The sequence below is a fragment of the Maniola jurtina genome, chromosome 25 (genome assembly GCF_905333055.1).
Source record: "Maniola jurtina chromosome 25, ilManJurt1.1, whole genome shotgun sequence".
Lineage (NCBI taxonomy): Eukaryota > Metazoa > Arthropoda > Insecta > Lepidoptera > Nymphalidae > Maniola > Maniola jurtina.
Window position 1 is genome coordinate 7283612 of NC_060053.1, and position 12917 is coordinate 7296528.

At 38.0% G+C, this 12917-nt stretch overlaps 1 protein-coding gene and 1 long non-coding RNA gene across 6 annotated transcripts in view; both read right to left on the reverse strand.

Moving 5' to 3' along the window:
* Positions 1 to 12917, reverse strand: part of LOC123877961 (nephrin) — a 341522-nt gene that overhangs the window by 235689 nt on the left and 92916 nt on the right. The window lies entirely within an intron of this gene.
* The window catches only part of LOC123877962, a 30754-nt gene that overhangs the window by 3475 nt on the left and 14362 nt on the right, over positions 1 to 12917 (reverse strand). The gene's annotated exons all lie outside the window — the stretch shown is intronic.

The window sequence follows — 12917 nt, forward strand, 5'->3', positions numbered from 1 at the left end:
AACAGGACTCTCTCCATCACTTACTCCATACAATCGTAGTTCCCATTTCATTTGAATATTAAGCAACCAAAGTCCATGAAATTTTGCAGACATAGTCTAGAAACTAATATCTGTGTCTGTGGTGTTTTAGATTTTTCTAATAATATGTAGTTTTAAAATTACAGGGGCTCAAAGATTTGTATTTTTCTTTAAAAAAAGGCCCAACTTTGTGCTCGTTTTTCTAGACAATGGAGCAATTTAATGAAATTTGGAAAAACCACAGACCTAGAAAATTTAATGAATATTATGTAGTAAAAAAATTATCGTTATATATTTTATATTGTTATAATTGTGTGGGAACTACGAAAACCAGAAATTACACCCAGAAATCTTGAAAATTTCGTGCTGTCTCGATATGTGCAAGCGGGGTGGTGAAGTGCGGGGGACGACACGTGAAACTGACAGAAACTGACAGTCTAAACACACGGGCCACATTTAGACTGCACCCAACTCCAAACTTGTCGATAGGTCTAACTAAATACACTGGTACATTTCAACTTGCGTTAGACGTATGCGTTACCTACTCAGACGTTGCCTGTAGATAAAAATATGTCTCATGTTTGCTGGCAATAGCGCATGCATCAAACCCTGCAAGTTGCAACTCTCTTGCAACCTATTCCTCACGCAATACGCACAGCTTTAATATTATAATTTTTGACAATGTATACTATATGTAATGCCATATCACAGGTCACTCTCTGATTTATTGCTAACAATTTACTTCCAAATGCAAAGAAATCTAAGTGTGTTGAATTCACACTGCCCAATACCAGGACCTTAAATGACATAATTTCATTGATAAATAATCATATGTTGAAAATAAAGGAGAACCCCGTGTTTCTCGGTATAATGTTAGATGCAAAGCTTCTATGGAACACCCACATATCAACACTTGATGGTAAACTCAGCTCTGCTGCTTACACTGTTAGAAAAATTCGACAGGTACTGACGTGGAAACTGCAAAATATTGTATTTTTTGTATATTTAATGTATATTTTGCCTATTTTCACTGTATTATGTCTTACGGACTCTTGCTATGAGATAAAGCGGTAGATATTGAAAAAAAATGTATTACAGAAAAGGACAGGACGTGCAATTTATAATTTAAAACCGCGCGCTGCCATACAATAAAAATATAAGGAAATAAGTACCTTATCTATTATCTTATAGTAGCTTTTAAATATATTTACAACTAGCTAATGCCCACAGCTTCGCTCGCGTGGATTTAGGTTTTTAAAAATCCCGATCCTTTCATTTCCCAGAACAAAAGTTGCCTCTCCGTAATAGCCCGTCCCCGGGATGCAACTTGTTTCTGTATCACGTAAGAATATTTAAACGCATGATCCTTTTCAAATCCCGAGGGATCACCAGGATTTAGGAATGCAATTTCTTACAGCATCCTATACCTTCAATATCAATTACTAATCGACACTTTTTAAATCCCATTAGCTTTAGTAGTCAGGTCCCCTGCAACATCAGGATTGAGGAGTTGGAATCCAAATTTTTTATTGAACAATGTCGCAAACTTTCTTTATCGATTAAAAAAACTACCCAAAATTACGCAGTTAGGTTACCTGCCAAATTTCATGGTTTTGAGTCAACGGGTACCCTAGAGGTTTTCTTGACACACACGACAGACAGACAGATAGACAACAAAGTGATCCTATAAGAGTTCCGTTTTTCATTTTGAGGTACGAAACCCTAGAAAATGTAGGAACGGCATTCCGAACCAGTGGTAAATTTGTCTGACCATCCAAAAACACTTTGAAGTTTACCTAAAAGTTTACAGGAATAAAAATTTATCATTGTATTCCATTCCATTTCATTCTATTCCATTCTGTTCAAAGATAAATAGATAATAAAAATATTTGTCACCGAAACAATAATTTACGATACATCAACCAATATCAATTTTACTGATGACAATCTGACTATTACCAAAGTGAACGACTACTATAATATCTATTATATACGACTAACATAATATGTATTATAAATTGTGTGCCGTTTGCATTCTCACTAGGTTCTCATTAAGTTTGTTTTATTTGGTTAAACTTTCTGGCATTTATATTGTTATGACGTTTAATTGGCAAACAGTCTGTTTATTGGCTCAAACTCAAAAATTCAGCCAATCACAACAAAGAAAATATTGTAATAATGATTGATGCAGCTTTCTGTAATTGAAAACAAAATATTTGACATTAACTTGAATGTGACAGTGTTTTCCGAATAGGGTTGCCAGAGGCCCCGTATTTTACAGGTTACCCCGTATTTCGGGATACAGAAACCTGGCTGGCGAAATCAAACACTGACGTTATGTCCAGTAGAAAGAATATTTTCCTTTTGCGGCAATGCGTAGCCGAAACCCACTCGATATTGATCATGGTCGTAGCCAAGGCAGCGGGGCTTGGTTTGAGGATGTAAGCCTTTTTTTATACAAGTTAGCCCGTGACTTTAATCTTTTCTAGTGGTAAGTGATGATGCAGTCTAATTTCTTGGCCGTTAGGGCCATAGTAACCATATAACTAGCCATGACCGAAGCCTCCCATCAGACCAGAAATTTAGAAATGGCGACTGCGCCTGGGAATCCGTCAAAAACCTAAGCCTAAAATAATACTTACACTATTTCTTGCATTTGCTTACCAATTTTTTTTGGAAATATATCAAACATTTCGCGCTCACTTCACTCGCGCTTTGAATTTGTATTACTTGGTGTAAACTCCGCAATTTCGTTTGCATGAATTTAGATTTTAAAAAATTCCGTGGGGGATTTTCCGGGCTAAAAAGCCGCCTAAAAAAAAATGTCTGGGATGCAAGTTACCTCTGAATAGTAAGTACCAAAATTTTGGTAAAGAAGATGGGCCGTGAAAGGGTAGATAGGCAAATAGATATACTGTCGTATTCGTAATATTAGTATGGATAGGAAGCTTTAAAAATATAATCTTGCTATGGCTAAACTCGTTTCCCTTTCACTTTAATTTTTTCTGTATTGAACCAAAAACACTTACGCTCACTGCGCTCGCGCTTTTTTATTGTTGTATTTTATCTCACTGACAAATTGAAAGGTGAAATTTCACTAACCAGGTAATTAGCCCATAAAGTTGAGCGAATGTTTTTTTCCTCATGACAGGATTCAGTTCCGGCCCTGATAAAACCTCTCCCGCAATCGATTCCTGGCTACGGCCATAGTATTGATACTGTGAAGGTGGAATTACAAATTAAATGTAATTTTAAGTTAAAATGAAAAGATTGTATGCATGAAATGTATAACATTTTGCTTTACAAAACTTAAGAGTTTTTAAAAGCTATTTAAATAAATAAATCTTTTATTTAAAACCACATTGCAAACACAGTTCACTAATCAAGACACGGCAACATACGGAGAAAAAATACAAAACTTACAAATAAACTAAAATATCTAAATAGGCTTTCCATGCATTTCAGAGAGAACCACCGCCTATTTCTTTAAATACTTCAAATTTTCAAATTTCTTCAAATCTAAACCCCGTATTTTTGATGGTGGTAGCCTGTAAATCAAAAAGAGGCAGGTGGCAACCCTACTACTTCCTAGACAGAATTTAAAAATTGTTTTCATTACTCGGTATGCCTACTGCCATAGTGTGACAGAAAGTGTGACGGTAGTTGTGACCTCTGATTGGCCGACTCTCTTTCACTATTTGCTAAAATTGATGATTGCAACAACAATTTTTTCTTTTTTGTAATCGAAAACAGAACACGGACGTCAAACAGGTTGACTAATTGCAATCATTTCTGACCGGCTAACATTGTTCCGCTAGTGGCTCAAACTCACTGTCGCAGCAAGAACATGGCAAATTCAGCCAATCACAGCAATTTCAATTGGTTATCACAAATGTACCGATCTAGGAACCGAGAATGCACGAACCAGGGCAGATAGAGATAAGAACAATAATATCATACGTAGGAAATCGACGGGGGATCGTTGACAACGATAGCCTTAACTACTCAATATCTATGCAAAAATCGGGGTAGATCCGGGTTTCTGAAAACCTATGGAATTTGTCAGAACCCTATATTTTTATGGGCATCTACGTTACATGCCAAGTCTTCCGACCAAGCTGTTTGAGCTGTACGTTGAGCAGTCAGTTAGTTATGTTAGTCAGACTGTTTCTTCTTGTAAATTGTAGGTGAAGACGATTGCAACTGCGTTTTGTAATCAGCACTTGAATCCAAGTGTAAAATACAGTTTTCCATCTCAACAAACGGAGACAAATAGTAATTTTCTAGACAAGAATTCCATTAGGTACAGAAACGCAAACATATGACACAACAAGACTATTTTATTATTCTCATCCTATTCCCAAGAATAGAAACCTGTCCCACATAAAAATATGGCCGCCAAAAAAATACATGTTCGAGAAAAAAAAAACTCGAATCTTTTAAGGAAATTATTTTCGCGAGCAAAAAGAAAAGCGTTTAATAATTCAGAGTTTTCTCCAGAATGGAATCTCTTTTATAATTTTTTTCTAGGGTTGGGATGTTTGTGAACGAAAGATAAAAATGAACTGTATCAATACTAGATGAAACCCGCGACTTCGCTCGCATAGATATAGGTTTTGAAAATTCCCGCGGAAATTCTGATTTTCTGGGATAGAATGAAGCCTATATGTCTTAAAAATATAGTTTAATCCATAGTTTGGATGCGGTGTGATTGAAGGACAAAGCAACAAACAAGCATACTTTCACATTTATAACAAGGGTAGCGATGGGTAGTATAATAATACGTCAATGACAACGTTTATACCAATACTAGATGATGCCCGCGACTTCGTCCGCGTGGATTTAGGTTTTTCGAAATCCCGTGGGAATTCTTTGATTTTCCGAGATAAAAAGTAGCCTTTATGCTTATCCAGGATACTATCTATCTCCATTCCAAATTTTAGCCAAATCCGTCCAGTAGTTTTTGCGAAAAGAACACACACACACACACACACACACACACACACACACACACACACACGCACGCACACACACACACGCACGCACACACACACACACAAACTTTCGCCTTTATAATATTAGTGTGAAGACATCACAAAAAAGCCCAAAATGTCAATCAGCCAATCAGCTATAACTGAACTAATGAACTATAAAAGACTCATACAGCCCTGTACCAAAAGATTTATATCTCTTGTTCTTTCCAGTGAACAATTTTGCACATCTCTACAATTTTTTCCTCCTCCGCATCGCCGGGCTATCTGCAGATAAGCTTTGACATTGACTTTCGCTTTCGTCTTTTTGCGGAATTTTCGCGAAATGGTGTACAAATATACCGAGCTGTGCCGAGTTAAAAGATCCGTTTCGTGATCCAGAAATGAAAACATCGTTGATATATCTTGATGTTTACATTTTTCACATCCACGTAGGATTTACGAATAAATTAAAGAAAATATAAATCAGCCAGACCTCGCTCAGGTGAAATTTTATATATACCTACAAGTGTAAATTAAAAATTTATAACACCCCCGACAAGTGAAGGTTACAGTAACTAGAAAAGGACTGATAACTTCAAACGGCTGCGCTGAGCCGATTTTCTTGGATTATAGCTAAGAACACTTTCGATCAAGCCACCTTTCAAACAAAAAAAACTAAATTAAAGTCGGTTCATTAGTTTAGGAGCTACGATGCCATACACAGGTGCACAGATACATAGATATACACGTGAAACTTATAACACCCCTCTTTTTGGGTCGGGGGTTAAAAGAAAAAGGTTTTTCTTTCTTTCTTTTCTTTCTCTCCATACCAAAGAAATCTAGACTTCATCGTCACTATCAGATGAGATCTCATTGAATAAAAAAGTAGGTTAAAAGTGAAGGCAAAACATTATGTAATCTCTCAAATCACAGAAATGCGTCGCCCGCGGGAATTCCACTGTATTTCTTACACTTTTCGCGTAAACTCCGCAAAGAGGCGAAAATGAGGAAAGTCAACGTCAAAGCTTATCGTGAGAGTCATGTGAGAGGCGAAGATGTTAAGAGGGCTCTCTCCGTCACTCGTTTCATACAATCGTAGTTCCAATTTCATTTGAATATTAAGCAACCAAAGTCCATGAAATTTTGCAGACATATTCTAGAAACTAATATCTATGTCTGTGGTTTTCCAGATTTCCGTTAAAATATTCGGTTTGAAAGTTACGCGGTCTTAAAAATTTAGATACAAATCTTTGAGCCCCTGTATTTTTAAAACTACATATTTTTAGAAAAATCTAAAACACTACAGACACAGATATTAGTTTCTAGAATATGTCTGCAAAATTTCATGGGCTTTGGTTGCTTAATATTCAAATGAAATTGGAACTACGATTGTATGAAACGAGTGGAAACGAGTGACGGAGAGAGCCCTGTTAAATGTATTACTTTTGAACAAGTAGTATGAGTCTAGAGTCTACACTTTCACAAACAAAGTGATAATAGGTTTTGATTCCTCTTATCTTGACAGACTCAACAGACAGACAGAAAGACAACGAAGTGATCCTATCAGGGTTTCGTTTTTCTTTTGAGGTTACAGAATTCTAAAAACTAGGTAAAATTGGAGGCAACATTATAACGTAATCTTTAAAATCACAGAAATGCGTCGCCCGCGGGAATTCCACTGTATTTCTTATACTTTTCGCGTAAACTCCGCAAAGAGGCGAAAATGAGGAAAGTCAACGTCAAAGCTTATCGCGAGAGTCATGTGAGAGGCGAAGATGTTAAATGTATTACTTTTGAACAAGTAGTATGAGTCTAGAGTCTACACACTTTCACAAACAAAGTGATAATAGGTTTTGATTCCTCTTATCTTGACAGACTCAACAGACAGACAGAAAGGCAACGAAGTGATCCTATGAGGGTTTCGTTTTTCTTTTGAGGTACAGAATTCTAAAAACTAAGTAAAATTGGAGGCAACATTATAACGTAACCTTTAAAATCACAGAAATGCGTCGCCCGCGGGAATTCCACTGTATTTCTTACACTTTTCGCGTAAACTCCGCAAAGAGGCGAAAATGAGGAAAGTCAACGTCAAAGCTTATCGTGAGTCATGTGAGAGGCGAAGATGTTAAATGTATTACTTTTGAACAAAGAGTGAATGAGTCTAGACTCTAGAGTCTACACACTTTCACAAACAAAGTGATAATAGGTTTTGATTCCTCTTATCTTGACAGACTCAACAGACAGACAGAAAGACAACGAAGTGATCCTATCAGGGTTTCGTTTTTCTTTTGAGGTAAAGTATTCTAAAAACTAGGTAAAATTGGAGGCAACATTGTAACGTAATCTTTAAAATCACAGAAATGCGTCGCCCGCGGGAATTCCACTGTATTTCTTATACTTTTCGCGTAAACTCCGCAAAGAGGCGAAAATGAGGAAAGTCAACGTCAAAGCTTATCATGTGAGAGACGAAGATGTTAAATGTATTACTTTTGAACAAGGAGTATACAGTCTACAATTTACACACTTTCACAAATAATGTTTTAAGAAACGGCGATAGGTTTTGATTCCTTTTGTCTGGACAGACACGACAGACACGACAGACAGACAGACAGACAGACAGACATACTTACAGCGAAGTGACTAAAAGGCTTTCTTTTTAGAGTTCCGTACCTCGAAAGGAAAAACGGGACCCGTATAGGATAACTTTGTTGTCTGTCTGCCCGTCTGTCGTGTCTGTCAAGAAAACCTACGCCCGTTGACCTAGAATCATGAAATTGGCCGGTAGGTAGGTCTTATAGGACAAGTAAAGGAAAAAATCCGAAATCCGTGAATTTGTGGTTACATCACAAAGAAAAATGTTTTCATTAACAAATAATAATAGTATCATCAAGTATATACCAAGTGTGGTAAATACGAAAGGGCTTTCTTTATCTGTACATTCTTTTTGATTTATCGTGCAAAATGATGGAAATAATACCCGAGTATGGGACCCTCGGTGCGCGAGTCTGACTCGCACTTAGACGATTTTTAGGGTACCTCAAAAGGAAAACCGGAACCCTTATAGAATCACTTCTTTTCTTTTGAGGTGCAGAAAGCTATCTCTAATCTTTATCTCCTGATGTCTTCGTTCAATAGTTACGAATGATACACGCCCACTCTATTAACATAGTATATTGTGTAAAAGACATACACATAAAATCGGCGAGGTGGATACCCAATACATCTAGCTTACATGTAACAATAGGTAGCGGACAATGCAAAGTTATTACAATGAGATATATACGCTTTTGTTACAACTCAACAAAGTACGTTCTATATCAAGTTAATATTACGTTTTGGCGACAAGTTACTCCTACTACCTTCTACATAATACAAACTTATAGTTAAACAATATATATATTATAGTTTTGTCTGGTAGAAGGCTTCGGCCGTGGCTAGTTACTACCCTAAAGCCGTGCCGCCAAGCGATTTAGGGTTCCGGTACGATGCCGTGTAGAAACCAAACGAGTATGGGTTTAATGAAAACTGCCATACCCCTTCCAGATTAGCCTGGTTTCATCTTAGATTGCATCATCACTTACCGCCAGATTCAGAATTTTTTCCTCTTTCATTTAACACCCCACTTGATACAATAGCAAAGAAAATGTAACATCCGTTAGGTCAATTTTTTCGTATAAAATGTAGCCATATGTCACCCGGACCTTTACGACGAATCGATTGACACCTCATTCATCTAAATCGACCCAGTAGTTTAGGCGCTACGGTGGAACACACAGAATCTGGATACAAACATACTCCCATACATACATAGACTGCTAAAATCATAACCCTTCCTTTTGGCTTCGCCGCAGTCGGGTAACACACATCGGGTCACATCGATACATTGCTCCGTTGCGACGAGTACGACAAACCACAAAATCACACACACTTTTGCATTAGTAAAATGAGTAGTTATACTAACTAAACACCATTTAACTCACTAATACCCGTTCATTAACTCAATAAAAACCACACATTTACCCTATTTGTCGACAAACTGATAATGATCAGGTAACACTGAATCGGTTAGTGTGCGTATATGGTTGCTGGGCACGCGACGCGACGGAGCGAGAAAACGTAGATATAATCATGACATGATATCAACGATTTGTTTACTTAGTGTCACTTATGAGTTCGTTACTTGTCAAAATTCAAATATCAAAATATTTTTATTCAATTAGACTTTTACAAGTTCTTTTGAATCGTCAAAAGCATCTACCACTGGTTCGGAATGCCTTTCCTACCGAGAAGAACCAGCAAGAAACTCGGCGGTTGCTCTTTTCAAAGATTTGATATACAATATTATGCCATGTATGAAAGCAATTGAAGTGCATTGCTGGAGCAAATTGCAGGTCAAATCCATGCTCTTTTATCATTTACATAATCTTCGATTGTATAATATGCTTTTCTTAGGAGCATAGTTTTAATAGATTTTTTGAACCTGTGTAAAGGCAAGTCCAAAATATCAAGCTAATAAATATAATTAACAAGGAACCTAAAGCTTAATTTGCTATAATCCGCTAAACCAAACGAATCTGTATGGTGCAACATGCAGAATGCGACATGCATCGCCCGCCCTCCCACTGATAAACATGCAGGTGAAGCCAGCCACCAAGCAAGTCATACGCACCACCACCACGCACCACCACACAAATCTAATTTGGTTGAAATCTAGAATGGAGATAAATTATTATACCCTGGATTAACACATGGGCAAATTTTTATTGCAGAAAATTTTACCGATTTTCGAAAACCTAATTCCACACGAACTAAGTCGCGGGTATCAGCTAGTTAATAATAAAACTATCATAACTTATAAACCTAACAAAAAAGAGGGGTAAAAGAACCAAATCACTAGCACTAACTGACAACATTGATTATGAACACAAAAAGTCAGCCATTTACCCAATTTCACGGCACATTGATGTAATCGGGCAACACTGAATAACTTAGCGCGTGCGATATGCCATTTAGGTGGGCAGCGAAGCGAAACTTTATGGCCATATCGACCATATTTCTGGAACTACCTTTTTTTCTTGGGACTTTGTACTTTTACCTTAGAATTATTAGGTGTTTTAGAAAGGTATGTTTATAATAGTAAGTTATGGTGTATGTATGTAAGTTTTTTTAAATTTGAAAGTAAGAAAGAAGAAATAAGAAAGAAAAGTGGTAAGTGATGATGCAGTCCAAGATGAAAAACGGTAACCGCAAGCAACCTACCTACTTACCTGCCAAATTTCATGATTCTAGGTCAACGAGACGTACCCTATAGGTTTTCTTGACAGACGGACGGACAGGCAGACAGGCAGGCAGACAGACAGACATACAGACAGACAAACAGAGAAACAACAAAGTGATCCTATAAGGGTTCCGTTTTTCCTTTTGAGGTACGGAACCCTAAAACAACAAATTCTTAACCCAAACTTAACAAAGTAAAACATCTCGCAAAGAAACAGTCAATGGATAAGTTGGAACGCATATTTACATTTTAAAAATCCAAAGCCCGACTAAAAGACAGGAGAATATCTGAGGCGTGAACTAAAATATTTATAAAATGAAAGAAAGACGCGAGACAGCGGCGGGGCAAAAAGAAAATGCACTTTCCACACGAAAAATAAAATAAATATTGAGTCGACCTCTTGTGTATGCGGGAAAGCGACCGACAAGATGTTATGTTAAAATTTAACTCTTTGCTTTGGCTACAAAAGAGTTTTTGAAACGTACATCAGGATTTCATCATCGTGATCAACCCCCTGGTTCACTACTGAGCACGGGTCGCCTCTCAGAATGAGAAGGGTTATGGCATAGTCCACCACGCTGGCCAAGTGCGGATTGGCAGACTTCACTTGAGAACATTATAGAGAACCCTCAAGCGTGCAGGTTTTTTTAATTCACTACTAGATGATGCTAACGACTTTGTCTGGGGGGATTTAGGTTTTTAAAGATCCCGTGGGAACTGTTTGATTTTCCGGGATAATACGCCTATGGCAATTACAGAGACGCATCACGCAAGCTACCTCGGTACCAAATTTCATACAAATCGGTTAAGCGAATGGGTTTTTAGGAATCCTGTGGTAACTCTTTGATTTTCCGGGATAAAAAGTAGCCTATGTCCTTCCCCGGGATATAAGCTAACTCTGTACCAAACATCAAAATCGGTTTAACTGTTGAACCGTGAAAAGGTAGCAGACAAACAGACACATTTTCGCACACATTATAACATTAGTATGGATAGTGATAGAAAAGTGGATTGGCCTAAGATGGGACGACTTTACCTAGAAGATGCCTATTCACTCTTGTTTAAAAGATACCCGGATTGTGATTAGTATGAGAAAATTGGTGGTTTACTGTACGATGTTTTCCTTCACCGACCGTCAACAGGTTGCGAAGCTGAAGTGGCAATAGGAAAAGGCAATAGCTTTACGCCTCGATATTAGTCATGATTAGCATAGCAGATATTTAAAAAAAAAATGGTAGGGCACATAGTTCGAAAATCCGATAGACGTTGGGGTACCAAGGTGCTGGCCCTGTAGAGCCATGTAGGGAAGAATCCTACCTACTAGTTGAAAAGACGACAGCAAACGAGGCGCAAGAGCCGCTGGATGGCGGCGGCGCAAGACCGTGGCGTGTGGAAGTCCCTACAAGAGACCTATGCCCAGCAGTGGACGTCTATCGGGTGATAACGACGACGATGATGATGGCCTTTGGCTTACGAGTTCTAGCGCTCCATCTAGATTCTAGACATATTAAAATATCGCTCAGTATAATGCCGCAACTAGGCTGCACCAGCCTCGAAAATCTCTTTACTGAATTAATGACTGACTAAAACAACACAAAAACCAGATAAAAAAATAAATTAAATCAATTCAATTTTCATTCCAACAGTAGGTAGGTATACTAATAGGGTTAGTACGACTTTGAATAGTTGAACAACATCGATAGAACTCGAACAACGAAACTATAAAGTTAGAGTAGGTAAACGATGAATGAAGCAAAGTAGTTTTTTCAGTAATAGCGATTTTTTATGACGTATCATACGCCGGGGGCGCTGGTCGTAGATTATAAACGAAATCAAAATTTCAAATCTTAAACCTTAGCTTGCTGGTCAACGGGATATATAAAAAGGAAACTCCTGACTCACTGACTGACTTTTCAACGCTCAGCCTAGTTTGCGCACAGAGGTTCAGGAATAAGGCTTTTCAAAATTCCCACGGAAGCGACGCCGCTGGCTATCACTAGTAGAGTATAAAATCACTGCTTACTCTAGTTTTAACAGCTTCGTTTTCATTTATGATCTGTCAAGTTAGTGCATAAGTGCAGTTTAAGCGTATTGCTTACTTTTCCTGCATGATTAACAGTGGAAGGGTAGGCGTATCGCATGCTGCATGTTGCACCATACAGATTGGTCTGCTTAAGCGAATTATCAAAATTAAGCTTAAAAGCCGATTGACATGCGCGCACGCACACGTGACACTTGCTTGTGACGCGCGTGAATCCGTAGACATAACTGCAAGCATTACGTCTACGCGAACGTTCACGCCACGCTAGTGGTATGCCATGTCTCATACAGTTCCATACATTACAACGCAATGCTATGCGCTACGTCTACGCTTACGCGACGCAAACGCGGCCTGTGAGGCCGGCGCTTAACGGTTCCTTGTATTATTGTATATCATGGGAATTCCGTAAAGTAACGCATGCTTCTATAAAAGTACTTTATAGTTTCCGATTTTCGATGTTCTATCAACGTCAGCGAGTTGTCAAACTCGTACTAACCGTAGTAAGCTAGACAGTAAAATCGATAACAATTAGTGAAATCCGAGAATCGCGTGACTATTTAGCTATCGAACAGGAATCGAATAGGTATCGAATTGATTATTCGACGGT